This window comes from Vitis vinifera, chromosome 15 (assembly GCF_030704535.1).
Source record: "Vitis vinifera cultivar Pinot Noir 40024 chromosome 15, ASM3070453v1".
Lineage (NCBI taxonomy): Eukaryota > Viridiplantae > Streptophyta > Magnoliopsida > Vitales > Vitaceae > Vitis > Vitis vinifera.
In genome coordinates this window covers 6,470,348-6,488,467 of record NC_081819.1, presented here as the reverse complement: position 1 = coordinate 6,488,467, position 18,120 = coordinate 6,470,348, and the positions used below count along the sequence as shown (strand labels likewise).

Here is an 18,120-nt window from a genome sequence, read left to right as displayed (position 1 = left end):
AATAATAAATAAGAAAGGTAATTTAGCAATCTTAAAAGATTGCTTTAGATTGCACCAACCAATCTCCTTGATGAGTCAAAAATTGGGTAATCACCAATTTAGAAAACTCCATTCAATCCATGCAATTTGTGACATGTTCTCTTTGATGGATTCTTCTAGATTATTCCAAAGCTTGAATCATGGAAATCCAACCTTGTGGAACATGTAGAGCATCTTCTTGGGCCTCCACAAATTCACCTCAACCCAAATTTTTTGAATCAGTCCATTAAGAGTTTCCTTGAACTTTTTAGCTCGAGCCCTTGTAACTGAACCAACTGGAACTTGAATAGGATCTGCATTCCATTTATTCGTTGTGCCCTCATCACAACATGTATTCTTGCTAAAGATAATCAAACAAATACTAAGAAATAATCAAACAAATATCAAGATAGTCAAGTATGACACTAAACAAGGGCAATGACACGCATATTCATGAGATTTTGAAATTAAGGTGGTGGAGAGCGCATCTGGTTAGCAAGCATCAACACTTCTATGGAAAACGAGGTTAGCTCAATAATAATTGTAAAACAATCTTATGTATCACAACGAAGTTCAATATCAATCAAATATAAAACAAACACCCCATTTGAATCAATATCAAAGAAGATGTCAAGAATGTTGGACCCCCCACCAAGGTCCGCATTATTTTTGCATGAATTGGTTCAATGAGTTCCCTTATTTGGAATCATGAAGTTTGTTCATGCTTATTAAAAAAAACGAGAAACCAGAAAATTATTTGGAAACAGTGAAAATGCATATCAAAAGGAAAATGGTAGCAAAAGTTTATGGAAAATGAGGATTTTTATTGCCTAGAAGAAGTCTAAAGATGGATTTTTAAAATTGGAATTATTCAATTGAAAATGGATTTGAAAAATTAACTCAAAAACTGTAAATTCTCAATCATAGAAACAAAACGAGGAAGAGGTGTGCACCAAGGTGGCCATGAAACAATGTCTCTTTAAGGTATCGTTTAAAGCATTTCTTCAGTCTTCTCAAAGCTTTCACAACTTCGAACAGAGTAACCACTCGCAGCGTTCCACCAGGCTATAACTTGTCCAACTTCCCATTAACCGTAAATCAGGCATCTTTTGTAGAGACTCCACAGCAGGTCAGCAATTTCAGCGTTTGAAGATTGACCCTCTTCCAGACATCTTAATTCCTAATTGCAATAGTCATTAACACCATCTCTGTTGTTCTGGTCATTAACTTTCAATGATTAACAGGCAATTTCCTAGTCTTTAATTCGCAGTTGTTAGGTTCTGGGTAGGTTTACTCTTCTCATGAGACATGTATGGGTTGCCATGCGGGTAGAGACAATGCAGGGCAGGTTGAAGGGAGTTGATTTCCGATCAGACTGCAGTCTTCAATGGCTTCCTTATCGACTATGGATTTCTACTTTCTTCAGTTTCAACTTCTATGATAAGAGCTGATTATGCTCTTTTGTACAGTGGGGATAACTTTCTGCATTCAGTCTTCCAAGTATGGCAGCATAACCGTCTTGGGATTGATCAACCAAACTTTAGAGTTTAATCGGCTTGACATCTATTTTGATCCTTGGCGAATTTGCGGTGGGGGATGAAAAGTTTCAGTAGCTCTGAAGCCAGTTTCCTCACGGTGACTCCAGAAAAGATAACCAGATCGCATTTGGTTCTGGCTGAAGTCGGCTGGAAGAGATAACAATCTGGAGGGATTCTGGAATCCAGTAGCTTTTCTCAAGCAAACGCTTTGAGGATATGTGCTCTGTCGCTGCAATAGATGGTGAAAGCTTCACCGTGGGAGACAAGCCTGTCACCAACTGTTCTTGATGTACGCTACTATTTCAACAAACTCACTATGGCTGTCGACAGAATTAAGATTTATAAAATCTTAAAATCAAAACAGAAACTGGGTGATTCGGCTTCAATGCAGAAAATGCTAAATTTCCCAACATGAGGAAAATGAGAAGAAATGCAGGATCTGGAAATGATTTGAAGCAGCTGAGGAACTCGAGCACATATACAATCTGAGGTCAACATTCTCCAAACCCGTGGTTATTTGTCCATTCCCTGACCGGATGTTCGTAAGTTTCTTTAATCACACAATTTCAGCAACTTGATCAAAAGCTGTGTATATGCAGTTTTCTGTCCACAATTTCATGAATCTCGTATTCAATCAAATTCAGAGAGCCACCTCAATTAAGACAACTCGAACAAATTAAAAAGGCATAAACAGAGGAAGAGTCAAGTAAGAGAATCTCATCTAAATTCAAGTTCTGTGATGAGAGGTGCCAACTGCAGCTTGGGGTGAGAAACCAATGCATGTATACAGCTTATTGAAAGCTCCTCATGCCAAGGCCTTTCCCATGTAGGTAAATTTATTCAGAAACAACTTATCCTCTAGCTTACCGAGCTTTCAGGTAAAAGAGCATTCTGTGTAGCTATCAAAACAGCCCCTGCATCTTTATTCTCAGATTTTCAACCAGTTTCATCTGAAGCCTAATCCCAGATCCGAAGGTAGAGCTTTTGTCTTTCTTTCTGCAATTGAAGGTGCGGATTCTGTGAGTTCTGGGGAAACATCTCAGCTTGAGCGAACTGTAGACATTCATTCTGTGCACGAATTTGGATTTGCTCCAATTTTTCCTACTTCTTGGCGAGCTTGACAGTGTTGAAGGAGTTCTTGAAAAAAATCTGAAGTATATCTATGAACAATCACAGGAGCATTCAAACAATCTACAGGTTCTCCATCTGCTCTCGTTGCTGAACTACCACATTCCTTCAGATAAATGGACCTGCCACCTCTGATTTATTAAAGACTGAAACAATTTCTGTTGAATGAGTCTTTTCAGAAACCTTCTTTGGGGCTGCCAAATCGGAGATTGATGTGGAGTGTACTTAAGTCGTTTTTAGATCAGTATTTGAATTGACATTCTCAGGGGTGCCAAGTGCAATTCACCAAAAACCCAAACTGGAATTAGTCCATCTCCCATTTCCTCTGAAATACCCAATAATTCAGTTTCTTTTTCTATCAAATTTGCCTTCAACTCTCTTTAATATCAGCCTACATTTTCTCTAGTTCCGTCTGTGATTCAGCTTGTCTTGGACTGGGTCCAGATTTCACGTGATCTTCATGCTCACGTGTTCTGAACATATTCTTTCTGATATTTGACCTTGGCATCAAGAGCAGATTTTAAATGTCTCATCTTTAAGATCGGATTATGATAGGTATCTAATGGAGATTTATTATTGAATTTCAAGAATTTCAAGAAACAAGAGTCCCAACTGGTCCTCAAATCCCTACCAGATCCACAATCTTCTCCCTCCCCTGTAATTCCCCCTCTTTTTCTATTTAAACCTTCCCCTCAGCCCATATCCAACTGTGACCTAACCTCCACTCAAGCTGTTACAACTAACTGCCAGGTGGCAGTCCATTCCTCTTCCCTTTTCTATTATACACATAACGTATAGGAGGCCTATCATTACCCCCCTCAATGAGAGACACCTTGTCCTCAAGGTGGAAGTCAGGAAAGTGCTCTTTAATTGTGTCAACTGATTCCCATGAAGCTTCAAACTGAGGAAGTCCTTTCTACTGAATAAGTACTTCAGTACCAAGCTGATTGTTATTGGAAGATTGGCGAATATCTAAGACCTGATCAGGCTCCACAAGCCATTCCAAATCCTCAGTAAGAATAGGGGAAAGTGGCTGACACAAATCAGCTGAACCAAGAGCCCGCTTGAGCTGGGAAACATGAAACACTGGATGAATAGATGTCGAAGAAGGAAGCTTTAACCTGTACGCCACTGGACCAATTTGCTGCACTACTTTGTAAGGGCCAAAATATCGTGGGGAGAGCTTCTCATTTGGTCGCTTGGCAAGGGAACGAAGTCGATACGGACGAAGCTTTATATAGACAAAATCCCCAACTTCAAATTGGACTGCACGTCGATGAGCATCTGCAGATGACTTCATTTTGGATTGGGCACAGCAGAGATGATCCTTCAATTCATTTAAAATTAGATCACGCTCTTGCAATAACTGATCCACTGCCAGAACAGAGGTGGAATCTGATCCAAAACGTATCAACGGTGGTGGGTCTCGCCCGTAAACTGCTCGAAACGGTGTCGTATTAGTGGAGGAGTGGAATGTGGTATTATACCAGTATTCTGCCCATGAAATCCATGTAGACCAACGTCTAGGCTTGTTATATGAAAAACATCGAAGGTATGTCTCCACACAACGGTTGACCACTTCCGTTTGTCCATCCGTTTGCGGATGATATGCGGTACTATGGCAGAGAGAAGTACCCTGCAACCGAAATAGCTCTGTCCAAAATCGGCTAAGAAATACCTTGTCACGATCACTAATAATGGAACGGGGAAATCCATGTAATTTGACAACATCCTGAACAAAGATAGCAGCCACCGTTTGAGCTGTGAAAGGATGCTTGAGCAGTGAGAAGTGAGCATATTTGCTCAATCGATCCACAACAACTAAAATGGAGTTATAACCCTCAGACTTAGGAAGCCCCTCAATAAAGTCAATTGTCACATCGTCCCATATTTTGTCTGGAATAGGCAGTGGTTGTAGTAACCCCGCAGGCGACAAAGTTAGGGTCTTATTTTGTTGACATACTAGACACTTCTCCACAAACTCTTTGATATCATTTTTCATGCCAACCCAAAAGAAGTCTCTTGTGAGTCGTTTGTAAGTCTGCAAGAACCCGGAATGCCCTCCAACCACACTAGCATGGCCCTCTTGAAGAAGTGCTGGAACAAGGGGTGAGGCCTTGGGAAGGACTAGGCGCCCCTTGTAAAGGAGAATGCCATGGTCCAAGGAATACCTAGGATAAGCATCCGGATCAGCCAGTAGCCTCTGTTTAATCTTAACAAGGTGCGGGTCAGCTTCAACTTGTGAACTGATCAACGAAGTGTCTATGCGACTAGGAACCATGAGGGCAGCTAACTCCATAGAAATGGGGATGCGAGATAAGGCATCAGCTGCTTTATTCTCCAGTCCTGGCCGAAACTGAATTTCAAAATCATACCCAAACAGTTTTGCGACCCACTTTTGATATGACTCATTCACTATTCTTTGCTCTAGTAGAAACTTCAAGCTACTTTGATCCGTTCGCACAATAAAGTGGCGACCAAGCAGGTAATGACGCCACTTCTGAACTGCTAAGACAATAGCCATTAACTCTCTTTCATATATGGATTTTTGTCGTTCCCTTGCTGTGAGGACTTGACTAAAATAAGCTACTGGTCTATGACTTTGCATCAAAACGGTACCCAAACCATACCCCGAGGCATCCATCTCTACAATGAAGAGTTGGCTGAAATTGGGCAAAGCTAAAACCGGTATTGTTGTCATAGTTGTTTTCAATTTTTGGAAGGCTACCTCAGCCTCTAAGTTCCAATTAAAAGCATCTTTTTTGAGTTCCTGAGTGAGAGGCCAAGAAATAGCTCCATATCCCTCTACAAATCGACGGTAGTATCCAGTCAATCCAAGAAATCCTCGTAATTCTTTAAGGGATTTGGGTGTGGGCCACTCTACCATGGCTGAAATCTTGTTGGGATCAGCAGCAACCCCCTTGGCAGAAACCAAATGGCCTAGGTATTCCAATTGTAGTTTAGCAAAGAGACATTTCTTTCCATTGACGTGCAGTTGGTGGTTCGCCAAAATGGACAGCACAGTTTGCAAATGGTCACAATGCTCCTTCAAGTCTTTGCTGTAGACCAATATGTCATAAAAAAATACGAGCACAAATTTCCAAAGATGTGGCCAAAATATACGGTTCATTAACGATTGGAAAGTCGCTGGTGCATTGGTTAGCCCAAAAGGCATCACCAAGAACTCGTAGTGACCTTCATGGGTGCGAAATGCCGTTTTGGGGATGTCTTGTTGCCGGACTCGAATCTGGTGGTAACCTGATTTGAGGTCTAGTTTGGAAAAAATGGTCGCACCATGAAGTTTGTCAAGTAACTCATCAATCACCGGAATGGGAAACCGATCCGGGACTGTAACTTTGTTGAGGGCGCGGTAATCTATGCAAAACCTCCATCCTCCATCTTTTTTTTTCACCAACAACACTGGACTAGAGAATGGGCTTAAGCTAGGCCGAACAATTCCTGCCTCCAGCATCTCTTGCACCAATCTCTTTATTTCATTCTTTAGAATATGTGGATACCGGTAGGGTCGGACATTAACCGGAGATGCTCCCAGAATTAATTGAATGGCATGATCAATATCACGACTTGGTGGTAACCCTGTTATCGGCTCAAAAATTTGCTGATGTTGAGCTAATACTTCTTTAACTGTTTTCGGGACCTCTTGTACTCCTTCACTCAAATCCGAAGTGGTGGAAGTCTAACAGAGTTCCACCCATACCCCTTGGCTATGGTGCTGCAGTGCTCTAGCCATTGCTTTAAGAGATACCTCAGTCCGACTAAGGCTCGGGTCTCCCTTTAACACCATCACTGCCTTCCCCATTTTGATCTTCATTGTTAGCATCTTCCAGTTTACCTTCACGTCTCCTAAGGTCCCCAACCAAGGCATTCCTAGAATCACATCAGTGTTGCCTAATTCGAGTGGAAGAAAATCTTCCACTACAGTGAGCCCCTGCATTGAAATACAAACTCCTCTACAAATGCCCTTCCCTTTCACGGATATCCCGGTTCCCATCATCACCCCGTAACTCGTTGTTGTAGTTAATGGAAGTGTTAATTGTTGAACCAATTCAAGGGATAAAAAATTGTGGGTAGCCCCACTGTCTACAAGGATGATTACCTCTTTTGACCCAATCGTCCCTTTGATCTTCATAGTTCCCGGCGTAGTTAAACCGACCACGGAATTTAGAGATAATTCCACAGCGTCTTTCAGCTCGATGAGTGCAGGTTCTTCGGTTGCTCTGTCGTCAAACTGGTTATCGTCTTCCTCCTCATCTTCGTGCACCAATAAAACCCGTAATTCTTTCTTACAGCGATGACCAGGGGAGAACTTTTCTTCACACTTAAACCAGAGCCCCTTCTCTCTACGGGCTTGAAGCTCCGATTCCGTCAGTCTCTTTATCGGAATCTCACGTCGCTGGCTCATCGTCTTCTCGCCGACAGCCACTGCCCTAGTCTGAAAATTTTCCCCAATCTTCCACTCACCTCGATTTGCAGTTGACAACATTTTGGTGCTCTTTGGGCCATTTGGTTCACGGGCTGCTCTCATGGCTAAATTCCTGTCTTCAACTCTTTGGGCCATTTCCATTAAGTGGCCCAGCCCATATGGTTGCAATAGACGTTGCTCAGCCCGGATCTCAGGAAGCAGCCCATTCATAAACGTGCTTTCCATTACCTCCTCTGAAATCCCTTTCAATGGAGTCTCTAGAATCTCGAATTCCCGCCAGTATGCTGCCACTGTCCCTTGTTGTCGCACCGCCAAAAACTGCTCACAAAGGCTCCCTTCTTGAGTCAGACGAAAGCGAAGCAACAACCGCCTCTTCAAATTTTCCCAACTCCCAAACACCTCTCTCGAATCAGTCCATTGGTACCAAGAGAGTGCGTCCCCATCTAAACTCATCGCGGCGGCGACTAATTTCTCTTCTTCAGTGAGTCCGTACGTTGCAAAGTATCGATCGGCCCGGAAGATCCAGCCGTCCGGGTTCTCTCCCGTAAATACAGGCATCTCCACCCTTCGGCTGCCGCGCCATTCTCCATTTCCACCTCGCCTCATCTCATCCGACGCCATCCCCCCCCCACTGGGTTCCCAAACTCCAGGGATCCATCCAGCCCGATCTTCTCGTTGAGCAGCAGTCGTCGTGTTCCGCCCTAATGACAACGCCGCCACTGCCTTCTGCGTCTCTTCCAGCGACTGCAGAAACTCGCATTACATTCTGAGCAAGGTCCATAACCGTCTTTTCCATTCTTGGTAAGCGTTGCATCTCCTCTCTGATTTCTCCAACTTCCTTCTCTAGACAATCCACGCGACCTTCATTCCTTTTCTGAGCCATCTGGATCGATGCTCTGATACCAAATTGATAGGTATCTAATGGAGATTTATTATTGAATTTCAAGAATTTCAAGAAACAAGAGTCCCAACTGGTCCTCAAATCCCTACCAGATCCACAATCTTCTCCCTCCCCTGTAATTCCCCCTCTTTTTCTATTTAAACCTTCCTCTCAGCCCGTATCCAACTGTGACCTAACCTCCACTCAAGCTGTTACAACTAACTGCCAGGTGGCAGTCCATTCCTCTTCCCTTTTCTATTATACACATAACGTATAGGAGGCCTATCAGATTACTACTTATGAAGTAGTCTAGGCTCTCCTTCAAACGGCTGAGACAGTAAGCATTGTAACCACTGCCAAATACTTTGTTAGCTACTGAAAGAAAGCTTGAGTTCCTATTTGAAATTAGAACCACATGATGATCCATCAGAAAAGACTTCAGATGCTCAAGGAACCACAACAAGTTTTCTTCATTATCAGTATTAACCATCCCATAAGCTAGAGGATATATTTCATCATCTGCATCTAAGGCAGATGCAGGCAACAAAGTGTCTTTATATGGCCCACAAACAGCAACTCCCTGGAATTGACTTCATAAGTCGCTTGCACATCAATGGAATTAGCTTGTAGGAGTCCTCTGGCTTTCCAAAATTCGGTGTGCTGAAGAAAGTCCAACAGTGAGGGCCGCTCCTGAGCGAATGCAATAGTTCTTTTTACATGCAGTTGAGTCACCAGCCTGTTAATTTCTCAGCTCATGGCATAGGTGAACATTAAGCTGCTGAAGATAGACTGGCTCCCCACATCAGTGAGCATTGATTTGCTTGGAGTTGCCCAATTTCTTTGACAAATCTTCATTTTAGTGTCTCAAACTGTGATTCAGTTTCCTCACTTCTTCTACCTCTGGACATTCTAGAACAAAACTTGCAAAGACTTGAATGGTTTCTAACCTTTCTACCAATTCAGAATTTTCTAACTGCAGGTTTACGTTAGAGTTCTTTAACTCTTCTGCTTCATTCTCTAAATCAAGTTTGGATATTACCAGACTTGTCCGCTCCTGCGTGTCAAAATCTATGTGGTAAGATGCTGTCAGCCATCTTGGAACACTGTCGTTAGCAAATATATACAGTTGATTTCCATCCCGTCTATACATTTCCTGGCAATCTTCCTTTCCCCAAATCATATAATCTGAGCATAGACCTTATTCTGGCAAGAAATCTTCCCTGGAGCTGGCATAAAGCAAGCGGAACATAATTATGAATATAACCCGCATCAAAAGATCTTTTGGGCCAAAACTGCGGCGACTTTGGTGTATCAACAGCTAAAAGAGTTCCATACTCTTTATCATGGAAATTCACAGTGCATATGCTAAATGCAGCCTCATTATCTTGAAGCTCCAGCAGACAAGTTGTGCATGCTGTCCTAGGATCAAGAATTCTGATGCAAGAGACCCACTTGTCAGACTCTGCCTTTGGATAACCATACTGCTCATCAGAGAGGGGATCATCCTTATCTTCATCCTCGCCACCATTCTCCATCTGATCCACATTACCGTTCCCATTCTCACCCATTCCAGCAGCCTCAAAGCATTCCTTCTTAGCGGCTTCATGCTCTTCCGTTGCAAATGCTCCTTGGTCACTCTCAATAACTACCAATAATTTTTTGCTTGGGTTGAAGAACAAACTTTCTCGGTGTATACCTTAAAGGAATCACAGTTTCATTAAATGGTTCACCCAGTCTTTCAATAATGAAGACCCTTAGCGCATCCCCAGCAACAACAACCACACCTTCAGCACACTGATCAGATGAAAACGAGGCAGCAAATTTAAGTGTCTCACAAGAAAGTAGTGTCAACAGAAAATGCCCTCGGTGAATATAACCAAGCCAAGGGCTGCTTGACAAGCATAGCATTGCACGTCGGCCTCTCACAATAACAGAGAATAGCTTTAGGTCTCTCAGTCCTAAGAATCGGGAACAAGAATCAGAGAGCTGACCTGCCACCATATCTACCACCGTTCTAAACAAAACACCATTCCGTGAACCAGCATTAAGAAAAAAAACTAGCAGGGTGATCAGCGCCATCCTCACCACCTACTAATGCCTGAACCTCAAGAAAGAGAAGAGATTCTGGAGGAGAAGAAACACTTTGCAAGCCCAAAATCTGCATACAGTCATCAGGATCCAAAGACAAGCTACGAATAGTGTTGTCACATGATCCAACTGCGAGAAAACGAGATCTCTGTCTTCCTTCAGCAACCAGGGCAATGTCCCAAACAAGCCTCATCTCCAGACATTTCATGCTTCTCAACCTCCATCAACTGACCAGTCATATCCATCTCAAAATATATAAGCTCCCCTCCACTCGGTGCAAAAGCCACTTGGAGCCTATTGGAACCAACTTTAACTATTGTCCTCTTTCCAGGAGTTCTCCACTCATTAATACGCCTGCCTTCCCTTATATGTCGGATACCACTATTGTGAATTTGCATCAAGGAATCATCACCTATCAAAGAAACAGCAAGGGATAGTGTAGTATCAAGAAACCCACTATCACTTACTTTTTCAACTTCGTCACCAATAGAAGGCATAAGAGTAGCATTTGCAAATGAAACAACATTGACATTCTTGCCATCGTCTCCAAATTCTAGGATCCGGAGGAAAGGAGCCCGAATCAATGCTAAATTCATTCAAAGCTTTCTTCAAACGATCTCTAAGAGAGGAGCAGAAGGCGTGCACCAGTAGAGCAAAGAAAATGCTGAGTAAAGCCCCTCTAGGCAAAATTAGGCCATGGCAGTAGCTTGAGTACAGTTTCTGATTTCTCCACTGATGACCAGCAAGTTTCGGAATTTTTAATATTCTGTAATCCAGAACAGATACATGAAAGATGAAAGTTGGACGAACTGCTCATTACTGATGTCAACTGCAGCTGAATCTATTGCATTGACCAGAACGCAATGACTACCATTTTCTTCGTCTTTAGAATCCATCCCTAACACAGCAGTCACAAGGGCCTTCAACAAAGCCATAATCCTGTATCCTTATAGATGCATCTTCTTTGCTAAAAGTTCTGCGCCCCTCAAGTCTTTAAATAGGGTAACTGCTGCACTACTGTAGTTCGAGTGAAATTTTCACAAGAAAAAAGATAGGATGCATAAGAGAAGGTGAGAATCAATCCTAAGCCCTTGATAACATCTCCAGAACCAGAGGAAGAAGGTATAACATGGAGTAAATAAACTTCAGAAATGTTTAAACAAAGGCAAGTGATGACGGGTTATTGGGGTTATTCAGTGACAAAACCGCTCCCTTCTCATCGTGGACATCATTAGATTGAGCATGAACAGTAACTGCAAGAGGGCAAATCCTGCTACACAAATTGCAAGGTTGACTATCACCATCCATCTGGACATCATGGCAGATCCAGAATCTTTAACCAGAGATGGTTCCCAATCCAATTAATAAATCTGACTGAAACAGGGAGAAAAACTTTTGAAGAAACTCAATCTTCCTTATAAACTCGCTGCAATATCTTAGCATCTACTACCCGGTATCTGAGCTTTTATCCACTAACACAAAACCTTCCGGAACTAGGCAAGCTGCAGTAGGATCCATAGAGACATAGAAATAGAACCACCAGAAATACACGGGAAAACACTGTGATTGCTGCACACCTTATCCCTCATATCAACACTTCCGTCATTCCCCCAACGTACACCCGAATACACAGACAAGGATTTGAACATCGCGTGGGAAAAGGAATAGAGAACAGACAAAAACAAAGTAAAACACAGGGAAGGAAAGAACAGAAGATGTCAATCAACAAACATGATAGCCTCATTTCAAGTGTTAGGCTAAGAACATAGGAACAATTCAAAATAGGGTCTAAATATAAACAGGGCATGATTTCTAGCATCAAATTCAAAGATGGACACATATACAAATTATTTTCAGATGGAATCAGTGGCATTAAAAAGAATGAAAACCAAAACATGGCAAACAAGCAAAGAACCAATCTCAACCGTACAACTTGTGGCCTTTACTGTCCACACCAACCAGCAAAATATTGAATGTCTAGAAACAACCAGAATGAGGAATCCAATATAAATAAGAATCCAGAGAGCCACAAAAAGCATACCTGGACGGTCTTGACCACAATCACTTGGTTTCCGGCTATGGTTCTTCTCCAAAATCCTTAAAAAAAAAAAATAAATAAAACAATCAAAAGGAATTCTCTCTGCTTCTTCCCGTCTCTTGCCTCCAATCTTTTTTGTTTGTTTTTTTTTTTTTGAGTATTCATCAGCCTCCTGAAACCCAATCTGCTGAAAAAATCATCCTTTCTCCTTTCTTCATTTTTCCTTCCTTTTTGTGTCCTTTGCATTTTGGAAAGGTTACTCTATGCTTGATGTAGAATCTCCTCCTTCCATATATGCAACCACATTGATCCCCTTTTCCCTCCAAAAATATTTTGCTTGCCTTCTTTGAGTGCACGTGCCTTGAGAGTTGATCAATAGCCCCAATTCTTTTGTAAAACAATAAAAAAAAAAAACAAAAAATAAAACAAAGTAAAAGAGGTAGAGATCTTGCAATATATAAAAAGAATAAAATAAAATAAAATAAATAAAATAAAATAAAATAATAAAATAAAACAAAATAAAATGGTCAATCCCATGCAATTTTTCTAAAAAAAGAAAAGAAAAGATAAATAAATGTGTAAATAAATAAATAAATAAATACCAAGCACATGCAAACCACACAAACTGTGAAGGCCATGCGGGCCATGCAAGTCATGTGACTATGCGAATCATGCAAGAAAGGAATGAGTCTAAAGGTGTATAAGTGAACTAGGGCGAACTAAGCAGAGTCTAACCTAAAGTGCGACCAAGCAAAGCCTAATATAACCCTGAAGATGGTCAAAGTCACAATGAGGGGCCAAACAAAATCTTCAACCAAAGTCTCCAAGGTGGCTCAAAGAGGGCAAATTGCATAGTAGTAATCAGCTACAACAGAACTACTATTAAATGTTGAGTGAGCCCTTAATAGAACATATGCTAAGAGGACAAAATAGAGGGTTTACATATACCTTCTTGAACCTCAATTGCTTTATAAAGGAGATGATGAAAGTCTTTTCAAGAAGTGGTGAATGATGAAAGATCATGGGTTTGAATTAAGGGGACCAAAATATCCTCCTTGAGAAGGATAGGTGTGGGGATGTCATCATGTTTCTAAAAATGGAACCATGGTCAAAACATTTCCAAATATATGAAAAATAAATTATTATTATTATTATTATAAAATTTTTTTGCCACCAACTTAGTTCACCGCTAAAGATATTATATTACCACGAAACGGTATTTGTCATAAAGAGAGACTTTTTGCCATAAAACTTACCTCAAGATAGAGATAGTTTTGTTATAGTGAGAAATGGATATTGCTCACATACCACTTGAATAATAACCGAAAGTCCAATACAGAACACCCAAAAGGGAAGGGAAAGGGGGGGGGGGGGGGTGCTGAATGAGTGATTTAAAATTTTTTAAATAATTTATTTATAAAATATGTCTAAACTTTATCTCAAGATTTCACCCTAAATAAAAACTAATTTTTATGGTTAATTGATATCCAAAGATTAACAATATATGTTGAAATATGTTATGGATAATAATAATAACCATTTGAATAACTAACCTAATAAACTCAACAATAATCTCAACAAATTAATCAATAATTGGTTATGGGTATAACCACTACAACCACCAAGATAACAAATCAACTAACTAAATAACTAATTAACCAATCTAACCAAGATATTCAAAGTCATCAACTAGAAAATAAGTACGAATAAATAGATATGCACTTTTTAGGAAAGCCTTGCAATATATTAGGATTAATCAAATTAACCTAATCTAGGCACTTCAAACATTATATCAAATATAAAGAAATCAACAACGAGGCACAAGATTTTTTACGTGGAAAACCCTCACAAACTTTTGGAGATAAAAAACCACGAGGTCTAAGACTTATTAATCTAAACCCACTATTTAAAATCAAGTTACACAGATTTACTTGATCGCTTTATCCTAAAGATTTACTATCCAATACCTACAACTTGATTCATGTTTGCGACGCAGCAACTCCCTATTGCTCCTTAGTAGATCCTTCATTCAATTCTTCCAATGGGATTTAGGTTTTCAATCAACAATTCAAAGATCCCAATCCTTGAATGAGAGATGGGGAATGGTGTGACAATAAGGCTTTCTCTCAAGGAGTCCCTCTATAGAATAAGAGGTCTCTAAGCTCTTAGATCTCTATGATCTCTTAGACCAAATCTCTAACCCTCGAGGACTTATTAGAGAGGTATATATAGGCACAAGCCAAAAGAGTTTTGGTATCTTAAGTTTCCAAATTAGAGTTTGAGTGAAATTAATCCAAATTATGTTTTTAAACTCGACATGACTGCTTCAGTGGACTTGGATCGCTTGAGTGCTCTACTTGAGCGTTCCATGCTGCTTGAGCGGGTTGATCACTTGAGTATTCCTTACTTTTTGAAAAATCATTTTATAAACATTTTATAGGACTATTATGAACACTAGGATTCATGTTATCTTAGAGATCTTACCAGATTCCTTTAGGATAGGTAAGAAGATTCTCAAAAAGTGGAAGGGTGTTCATATAGAAGTCAAAGTTCTTTAGGCTTTTCTACCAAGAATAAGAAGAACAACACCAAATAAGGAAAGTTCAAGAAAAGGAATGAGAAAACAAACTCATGGACAATAATTCCTTTGTGACCATTTAGGACAGTAGAAAAGGAATTCTTGGAGTGCCTAAGGATAGGCAAGTATACAACATGTTCTCCTTGTTAAACTCATAGTGGTGGATTTCACCAATTATGGTGGATAGATTTCAAGCCCATTATCAACAAGTGAGAAGGTCACATGATGGGATTGCACTTACCTTAGCTTTAGTTGCAAGGTTAGTCATGTAAGTTAGTGGGAGGTATTACCTCTTTTATGTGAGACTCCATTATCACTTTGCCAAGTAATGAGAGTAGTCAGATCTCACTAAAAGAAAGAACCTAGCATTAACCAAACATTTGGCTTTTAATGCCTAGGTCATGTTAGTCTAAACAGGATCCAAAGACTGATCAAGTTTGGACACTTTTATTCTAGAGGATCTTCTAGTTTGCGAATCTTGTAAGATGACCAAAAGACCCCTTTATTTTTAAAAGGACTTGGAACCAAGGAATGTTTAGAGTTAGTACATAATGACGTGTATGAAACTCTTTGTGTTTATGCATGGAAAACATGGGTATTTGATCATTTTACTGATAAATGCATTAGGTTTGGATATGTAGATGGGAAATTTGATGCCTTGGATAAATTCATTGAATTTATGGCGGAATCGGATAACCTATTGGGTAAACATTTCAAGGCACTTCGATTAGATCGAGGTGGTGTTTCTAGTAGGTTTGGTCCTTTCCATATGGAGCATGAGATGATATCCCAATTGTGTGCACCAAGGACTCCATTGTAAAATGGAGAAATAGAAAGAAGAGATTGAACTTTGATAGACATAGTGAGATTGGTGATTGGTTTCTCATTACTTCCCATATTATTTGGGGATATATCTTAGAGACTGTGTAATACCTCTTTTTCTAAAGAGGTGTATCAATTTATAGGATATTTAAGAGGATTTTAGGATCATTACTTTATAGTCAGATAATCAGAAGGTATTTGTTGCTACAAATACCATATTTCTGATGAAGACTATATGATATGTAATAAGGCAAACAATAATATAGATTGGAGAATACTATGGATCCAGTACCAACCATTCCCATTTCTAGTACACTGATGCCTCATCATAGTGGGTGTTTTATTAAATAACTAAACCGATTCATGTATTTAAGAGAGTCTTTCAAGGCCATTCTAAAGGAACATGAGATCGATCCCATAGATTACGATGAAACAATGAGTGATTTGGATGCACTCTTTTTGAAAAAGGTTATGGAGGTAGAGTTAGAATCCTTATGATTCTAATGTAGTCTGGGTTCCTATAGAAGCACTTGAAGGGATAAAACCCATGGGTGTAAGTTGGTCTACAAGAGGAACAAAGGAGTAGATGGAAAAGTTGAGATTTATATGGCTAGGTTGTAGCTAAAGGTCATAGTTTGAATCATTATTTCAACTATAGGAAACCTTTTCACCAGTAGCCATACTCAAATCCATTAGAGTACTCCTATCCATTGCGGAGTATCTCATTAATGAGATATTGCAATAGGATGTCAAGATAGTATCCTTAAACAATTATCTTGAGATTAACATTTATAAGATGTAACTAGATCTTTTCATAGCAAAGGGCCTTGTGTGTACAAGAAACTGTAGGGAAGCATGGTAGTGTTCTAGGATCTTGTAGGTAGATGACGATCTACTCATTGAAAATGATGTAGGGATATTGTCATCAATCAAGATCTGGTTGTCTACTTGGTTCTAGATGAAAATCTAGAAGGGGCACAATATATTCATGGGTTTAAAGTCCTTAAGGATAACAAAAATAGGAAAATTGTGCTATGTCAAGCATATACTCAAATATCTTTTAAGAATGAGGGATTATGTGTTTTTGCTCCAAATTGTTGAGATAGCTTAAAGAGTGACGTGATGGTTGATAAAATACCATTTATGGAGAACCTAGTGGATCCCTTCATCAAGACATTAACAGAGAGAGTCTGTGTTGGTGATAGGGATGACATAGGTTTAAGATGAGTATTTGGCATGCCTTATAGGCATGATGCTTTGAGGACTAGTGGGAGAATGTTAGGATAGAGTCCTTAAAAGTAGAACATGATGTAATAAATTTGGAATTCGTTATTTATTTAATGATGTTCCAATTTCGATTTTATTAATCTTTATTTCATGTATTATACTTTATGAGTGTTCTTGTTTGCATATTTTGCATTGTATTGCACAATAGATCCAAGTCATGGGTTTAATGCAAATAAATGACTTGTTCATAACTGGTTCATGGGTCTAGGCAACTCATTAAAGGTTGTAGTGCACCATCTCCTAATTGGAAGGATGGTTGGTCTTGGCTATCGAGATGAGTTTCCCATGGTGTGTGCACCAGTGTGTATGGTTATACATTAGACAGGACCTATGGTGAGTCATGACTTAAGGCTATCAAGTAGTCATTACCTCACCAAGTTGCTTCATTGTGTTATCTATCAACCTTGAGAGAATATTGAGCTTGTGCTAAAGTTAGCAATGGCTTTGACCTATGGGTGAGATCGTAAGTTGATCATATATTCCCCATGGATTGGGTCACAGTTGATGAAAGCTGATAGCAATAGGTATTCTCAATAAAGGCACTATGATATCTCATGGGATTGAGAAAGTGTGTCCTCTTGAGTGATCCTAAGGAGGTGTGTTCATGGAAACTATGACCATAGTAGTTCCTTAAGTGGAACTTGACATAGGCTCTTTGAGAGCTAAGACATGTCAATTGAATACACAATAGGAGAATATGTAATTTAAGGATAGTAGAGGCAGTCTTGAAAGTTTGATAGATTTCACCTTGTTAGACTATAGACATTAGTTCATGGGGAGACTGGACACAATGGATAGTAGGTCACGGACCCGAGCACGTAGTGTCTCTTTGATATTTACATAGGATATTGGAGTTTAGTTGATTCTTTGTAGTGGGATGTTGAATCAACTTTAGAATTGAATTCTGAGGGAGCCAGTACTCCTATGGGTCCCAATGGTCCCCGCTCTAAGCTCATTTACTTTGTTGGCATGGATTATGAGGGTTGGATTAGCTCTAGGTTCACTTTTTTGCATAAGGACATTTTGGTAATTACGTAAGATTGCACAGGGGTAAGTGAATAGGGTCTCTGGATTGGGCTAATTGATTAATTTGTAGGTCCTATTGGGTTAATTAATCAATTATGACCCATTTTAGGCTATATTAAGTGACTCAAGCCCATGTGGGCTCAAGTCATTTAAGCCCAATTAGGAACCCTATAGATACCCCATAGGGGTTAGGGTTTCCATAACTTTTGTCTTCCATCATCCAGAGAGAAAGAGAGCCATAGATTACACCCTCCTTTTCTTCCTACCAGAAGT

General features: G+C 40.0%; 1 pseudogene; it reads right to left on the bottom strand.

Moving 5' to 3' along the window:
• Positions 1 to 8,201: 8,201 nt before the first annotated feature.
• Positions 8,202 to 11,031, bottom strand: LOC109124033 (spliceosome-associated protein 130 A-like; annotated as a pseudogene).
• Between the last annotated feature and the right edge of the window lie 7,089 nt (positions 11,032 to 18,120).